At 44.7% G+C, this 7,555-nt stretch overlaps 1 pseudogene; it reads left to right on the top strand.

Moving 5' to 3' along the window:
• Nucleotides 1-6,286: 6,286 nt before the first annotated feature.
• Nucleotides 6,287-7,325, top strand: LOC123158049 (glucan endo-1,3-beta-glucosidase GV-like; annotated as a pseudogene).
• Nucleotides 7,326-7,555: the final 230 nt, after the last annotated feature.

Here is a 7,555-nt window from a genome sequence, read left to right as displayed (position 1 = left end):
ATATCTACTGTATTCCAACTTCTCTATGGCAAAAACTCATCAAAGAAAACCATAGAGCCATCAAAAATAAGCACACAACACAAAGAAAACAGAATCTGTCAAAACAGAACAGTCTATAGGAATCTGATACTTTCGAATACTTATGTAACTCAAACAATTCGGCCAAATTAGGATGACCTGGGTAATTTGTATATTAATCTTCTGAAAAAAGAATCAGGGTAAAAGCACTTTTCTGTGATTTATGAAAATTATTTTCGTGAGTGCATAAGTTTATGTTTTTCAGCAAGATCAAACAACTATCACCCAAAGAAGATCCTAAAGGCTTTACTTGGCACAAACACTAATTAAAACACAAAAAACACAATCATACCAGTAGCATAATTGTTCAAACACACAAGAACAGAAAGAAAAAAGAAAAAATAAATTTTATTCATTGGGTTGCCACCCAACAAGCGCTATAGTTTTACGCCCTTAGCTAGGCATAAAGCAAGGATCTAAGTTTTGTCTTCCGAAGTTTTGGCAACTTTTGTAAGGGTTTTTTCAAACTCGGGAGGCTCTTTACGCTTCCCTAAATTCTCCGGAAAAGAAACCATCTTTAGATCAAAAATATCCAATCGCTTGTTGCAAAGAGTGATCAGGGTATTCATGCTATTGATACTACCATTGAGGTTTTTGAGGGGTTCATTATATTTCTGTATTTCAACCATATGTTTATGCAAATCAGCAAGTTTGTCCAACATCTGAACCCCCTTAGGGGTAAAATAAAACCCCTTCTTTTGAGGAGGAATTCCCAAAATTCCCCCTAAAATTTCATAGGAAGCATTAGCATCAAGCTCAATAAAATTTCCTTTAGCAGCAAAATCCAGAAGTTGTCTATGATGCAAAGCCAATCCTATGTAAAAATTACGAAGTAAAACCTTAGCATCCCCCTTTAGATTGGAAACATGATAAAATTCCATAAGCCTATACCAGGCATCTTTCAAATTTTCTCCTTGTCTTTGCTTGAAGTAAAGAACTTCAAAATCTGGTGACAGCGGAGGAGTAGGAACGCTAGCCATCGAGACTAGAAAGCAAAAACACAGACAAATCTGGCAAGAAAACGGCGAACGGAAAAAGAGAGGCGAATAAAACGTTAATTTTTTGTGAAGTGGGGGAGAGGAAATCGAGAGGCAAATAATGTAAATTGCGAGGAGATGAGATTTGTCATTACGAACCTGGTATATGTTGAAGATCCTCCCCGGCAACGGTGCCAGAAATTCCTTTTGATGTCTCCATGGCTATGGCGCCAGAAAGCTCCTATCTGCTAGGAGTACATCGGTATTTCCCCAAAGAGGAAGGGATGATGTAGCACAGGGACGGTAGGTATTTCCCTCAGTGATGAAACCAAGGTTATCGAACCAGTAGGAGAACCAAGCAACACAACGTAAACAACACTTGCACACAAATAACAACACCTCGCAACCCGACGTGTTAAAGGGGTTGTCAATCCCTTCCGGGGTACGGCGCCTCAAGATAGGCAAGCGGACGTGAGATAAATTGTAGTAGATTGATAGATCAAACGCCAAATAAAATATAGAGAAATAAATTTTAGCAAGGTATTTTTGGATTAATAGATCTGAAAATAAATGCAAGAGAAAAATAGAACGCAAAGGCAAATATATGAGAAAGAAGACCCGGGGGCCGTAGGTTTCACTAGTGGCTTCTCTCGAGAAAAATAGCAAACGGTGGGTAAGCAAATTACTGTTGGGGAATTGATAGAACTTCAAATAATCATGACGATATCCAGGCAATGATCATTACATAGGCATCACATCCAAGATTAGTAGACCGACTCCTGCCTGCATCTACTACTATTACTCCACACATCGACCGCTATCCAGCATACATCTAGTGTATTAAGTTCATGGAAAAACGGAGTAATGCAATAAGAACGATGACATGATGTAGACAAGATCTATCTATGTAGAGATAGACCCCATCATTTTATCCTTAGTAGCAACCACACATACGTGTCGTTTCCCTTTCTGTCACTGGGATCAACACCGTAATATCGAACCCACTACCGGGCACCTCTTCCCATTGCAAGACAAATAGATCAAGTTGGCCAAACAAAACCCAAATATCGGAGAAGAAATACGAGGCTATAAGAGATCATGCATATAAGAGATCAAAGAAATTCAAATAACTTTCATGGATATAAAAAGATATAATTGATCATAAACTCAAAGTTCATCAGATCCCAACAAACACACCGCAAAAAGAGTTACATCATATGGATCTCCAAGAGGCCATTGTATTGAGAATTAAAAGAGAGAGAGGAAGCCATCTAGGTACTAACTACGAACCCGTAGGTCTACAAAGAACTACTCACGCATCATCGGAGAGGCACCAACGGAGGTGGTGAACCCCATCCAAGATGGTGTCTAGATTGGATCTGGTGGTTCTGGACTCAGCTGAGGCTGGATGAATATTTCGTCGACTCCCCTAGGGTTCTGGAATTTTTGGGGGTATTTATAGAGCAAAGAGGCGGTCCCGGGGGCACCCGAGGTGGGCACAACCCACCAGGGTGCGCGTAGGCCTCCTGGCGCGCCCTGGTGGGTTGTCCCCTCCTCGGGACTCCCCCCAGGTACAACCAGGGCCCGTTGTGTTCCTTCTGGCCCATAAAAATTCTCCGTGAAGTTTCGGGGCATTTGGACTCCGTCTGATATTGATTTCCTGCGATGTAAAAAACATGCAAAAACATCAACTGGCACTTGGCACTATGTCAATAGGTTATTACCAAAAAAATGATATAAAATGACTATAAAATGATCATAAAACATCCAAGATTGATAATAAAACAGCATGGAACAATCAAAAATTATAGATACGTTGGAGACGTATCAGTATCCCCAAGCTTAACTCATGCCCGTCCTCGAGTAGGTAAATGATAAAAATAGAATTTTTGATGTGGAGTGTTGTTTATCATGTCATATCATATTCTTTTCTTTATAGCATGGCCATTTGGACTTTTATGTGATTCAAAGCAATAGTCTAGTTTTGACATAATAATTTAGATATTCAATCATATCAACAAGCAACCATGTCTTTCAAAATATCAACGCTAAAATAAGTTATCCCTAGCCCGTCGTGCTCAAACATTGATCCATTCATTAAACACACTCGCATATTAGCTACACCCTATACTTAAGTACAATCATATTGCCTCCTAGTTGGTGCTTTTGTAGGAGAAGATGGAGACTCAAATTCAAAAATAAAAATGGTCATGCACCCTTAGTGAATGGTCTATTCTTGCTGAATCTTGATCGTAGTGATACACATCTTCATAATATTGATGCCAAAAGATGCTAAGTTGATAATGATAGTGCAACATACTTGTGGCACTGTCGTTTAGGTCATATTGGTGTAAAGCACATGAAGAAACTCCATACGGGTGGACTTTTGGAATCACTTGATTATGAATCATTTGATACTTACGAACCATGCCTCATGGGTAAGATGACTAAAAATCCGTTCTCGGGAACAATAGAGCGAGCTAATGACTTATTGGAAATAATACATACCGATGTATGTGGTCCGATGAGTATTGAAGCACGCGGCGGGTATCGTTATTTTGTACCTTCACAGATGATTTAAGTAGGTATGGGTAGATCTACTTGATGAAACACAAGTCTGAAACATTTGAAAAGTTCAAAGAATTTCAGAGTGAAGTGGAGAATCATCGCAACAAGAAAATAAAGTTTCTACGATCTCATCACGGAGGCAAATATTTGAGTTACGAGTTTGGCCTTCATTTAAAACAATGTTGAATAGTTTCACAACTCATGCCACCTAGAACACCACAGTGTAATGGTGTGTCCGAACGTCGTAACCGTACTTTATTAGATATGTTGCGTTCTATGATGTCTCTTACCGACTTGCCACTATCGTTTGGGGTTATGCATTAGAGACAGCCGTGTTCATGTTAAATAGGGCACCATCTAAATCCGTTGAGACGACACCGTATGAACTATGGTTTGGAAAGAAACTTAAGCTGTCGTAGTTTTGGGATGCGACGCTTATGTCAAAAGGCTTCAGCCTCACAAGCTCGAACCCAAAGCGGAGAAGTGCGTCTACATAGGATACCCTAAAGAAACTATTGGGTATACCTTCTACCACAGATCCGAAGGCAAGATCTTTGTTGGTGAGAATGGATCCTTTCTAGAGAAGGAGTTTCTCTCGAAAGAAGTGAGTCGAAGGAAAGTAGAACTTGATGAGGTAGTTGTACCTTCTCTTGAATTGGAAAGTACCACATCAGAGAAAATCGTTCACGTGATGCCTACACCAACCAGAGAGGAAGAAATGATGATGATCACGAAACTTCAGATCAAGTTACTGCTGAACCTCGTAGGTCGACCATAACACGTTCCGCACCAGAGTGGTACGGTAATCCTGTGCCGGAAGTCATGTTGTTGGACAACGGCAAACCAACGAACTATGAAGAAGCTATGATGAGCCCACATTCCAACAAATGGCTTGAGGCCATGAAATCTGAGATGGTTTTTCTCACAGTCGTCATCAGCCCACGGCCCAATAATGTATTGTTTGACCCTGAACTCTGCACTGCACTCTCTGATAACTAAAGAACGGGCTAGATGCCAGTGTATGTGACAGATGCATTTTATTCATCAAGGGGAACAAATAATCCATGGACTAAATAGAACTGTAACTGAAAATATCATTACAAGAATTCAGGCAAGTTTTGCTTCATGCAAATTCAGCCAGCAAATGATCCCTGGACTAACTGAAACTACGAGCTAGACACACTAACTGAAACTAGGGACCCCTGAAACTAGCTTGACACACTAACTAAAACTCTAACAATTTCTAACGAATGATGAACATTAAATAAAAGAAACCCATAGCAATGACACAACAATAGAATGCTCCAGCCATCATATTTGCTTGTTGCTTCAAATTGATCAGCTGCTTTAGTTGTTTGCCCATTTTCTTCAATTCACACTTCAGTTCAGCACTATCCATCATCGGATCTGCTCTGTCCGCCAAATGGGGGCGTGTTCCATAGCAAGCGGCCCCCCAAAATTGAGCTCTTGGGTTGATCCCTCCAATTTCAACCTCTCAGCGTACTCATCGAGCCACTCGAAATGCCCACATTTCTTTAGAACCTGAAAAATGGGGGTCGGCGGCGCATGAACCCTAGATCCACTGCCCAAATTTGACGAAAAAAGAAAGAAATTTACATAAATTATACAATATGATTGGTGAAGTACACAGATTTACATGCCCCGGCTGTGGCTTGCTCAAGCATTTCACAAACTCGCGCCCACGGTTGCCATTTTCTTCCTTCACACAAGTCAAACGCTTCAGAGGCTCCATGCACGGGCAATCGGGGCATCTTCTTAACGGCACTGGACTGTACTGCGGCCATGATTGGCGGGAGGCCGAAGTCGAGCTAGACATCACTCGCCGGTGGCGCCCATCGTTGCCGGAGAAGAGGAAGAACAAGGTGGGGGAAAGGAAAGGGGAAGGGCAAGCAATGGGGCTGGCTTGGGCTCGTGGCTGGCTTGGATTGGGGCACGCTGATGAGCACGAGCATGCTTATGTGGATAAGTTGTGGGTCCCGCACGCATGTGAGTAAGTGATGGGTTCCACATTGATGTGGATAACTGGTGTGTCCCGCGTGTCATTACTCAAATAGCTAACCCCTTGTTTTGCATTTCATGGTTAAATAGGGCCATGTCGCATAGGCGCTAGAGTTGGATTCAAAGATGTCTCACGAGAGCTATTTTTGTCAACTACGTCGTACTCCTTTCAATTCATCTCAAAGATGTCGCATAGGAGCGATTAACCCATGCAAAGGACAGTCGGACATGGTGGCGCGGTTCTTCGACTTCGTCCGGTGCACTGCAGCTATGCTCCGGTGAACACTCGATTCAATTTTCGAATAAAAAGGTGAGACGATCGATCGCCCAATAACAGGAACTTAATTAAGCCTAGGAAGACGAAGTGCCCCATTAATTAAGTTCAGGAAGGTGAACTGAAGGGGCGTGCGTCTCATTTGACCTCTCACTGTATATTTAACCGTAGATGCTAGCAATTGAAATTCTTATCGCAGGAGGGAAGAGCGAAGCATACAGATCATTGATCTACCGAGCTGATCGAGTTCAAACCTTTGAGAAAATGGGAGGTAGTCTTACCTTGCTTTTAACCATGCTAGTATGCTAGTATCGTTACACGATTTCTTTTGTTTGATCCGAGCTTTTCGTCACGCATGCAAGCAGCCGTGCACGACGTCTGCTACGGCGTGATCGGCGACAACCTCCCCGCGCGGCGCGACGTGGTGCGGCTCTGCAGGTCCAGCAACATCCACGCCATGCGCATCTACTTCCCTGACCAGGAGGCCCTCGCCGTGCTACGCGGCAGTGGCATCGCCCTCGTCCTCGACGTCGGTGGCGTCGACCAAGTCCGCGGCCTCGCCGCCGACCCCTTCCACGCCGCCGACTGGGTCCGGAGCAACGTTCAGGCTTACTACCCAGATGTCCTCATCCGCTACGTCATCGTCGGAAACAAGATCCGCCCGGGCGATGCGGGGTTCATCCTCCCAGCCATGCGCAACGTTCGCGCCGCGCTCTCTGCCGCAAGCCTCGGCGACGCCATCAAGGTGCCCACCGCGGTGCGGTTCCACGTGGTGGCCAACTCCTACCCGTCGTCCGCCGGCGTGTTCACGCGGCCCTACATGACGGACGTTGCCCGGTTCCTGGTGAGCACCGGCGCGCCGCTGCTGGCCAATGTGTACCACTACTTCGTGTACCGGGACAACCCGAGGGACATTCGGCTGAACTACACGACGTTCCAGCCGGGCGCCACGGTGAGGGACCTCGGCAACGGGCTGGTCTACATCAACCTCTTCGACGCAATGGTGGACGCTGTCTACGCGGCGCTCGAGAGGGGCCGCCGCGCCGGGCGTGAGGGTGGTGGTGTCGGAGAGCGGATGGCCGTCGGCCGGCGGTTTCGCCGCCACCATGGAGAACGCCAGGAGGTATAACCAGGGGCTGCTCGACCATGTCCGGTCCGGGACGCCGAGGCGGCCAGGCCCGATCGAGACGTACGTGTTTGCCATGTTCAACGAGAACAAGAAGCCCGGGGACGCCCGGCAGAAAATCTTTAGGCAGTTCTACCCTGACAAGGAACCTGTGTACCCGGCCACCTTCCCCAATTTGCAGTTGCCACGTGTCAATCCATGCAACCAGTGCACCCGGTCGGTCCTCTGTCTTTTTTTTATTTTCTTTATGAGTAGTGCGACTTGTTTATGTTATAGATCTTGATGCCCAATATGTAAGCAGCTTCACCGAGGTCTTTCTTTGAAAAACTCCTTTCAAACACTCCTTTGTGCTTTTCAGAAAATTCTACATCATTTCCGATCAACAATATGTCATTCACATATACTTATCAGAAAGGCTGTAGTGCTCCCACTCACTTTCTTGTAAATACAGGCTTCACCGCAAGTCTGTATAAAACTATATGTTTTGATCAACTCATCAAAGTGTATATTCCA

Source organism: Triticum aestivum, chromosome 1D (assembly GCF_018294505.1).
Source record: "Triticum aestivum cultivar Chinese Spring chromosome 1D, IWGSC CS RefSeq v2.1, whole genome shotgun sequence".
Lineage (NCBI taxonomy): Eukaryota > Viridiplantae > Streptophyta > Magnoliopsida > Poales > Poaceae > Triticum > Triticum aestivum.
Note: the sequence above shows the minus strand (reverse complement) of the source record. Positions and strands in the feature narration are given on the sequence as shown.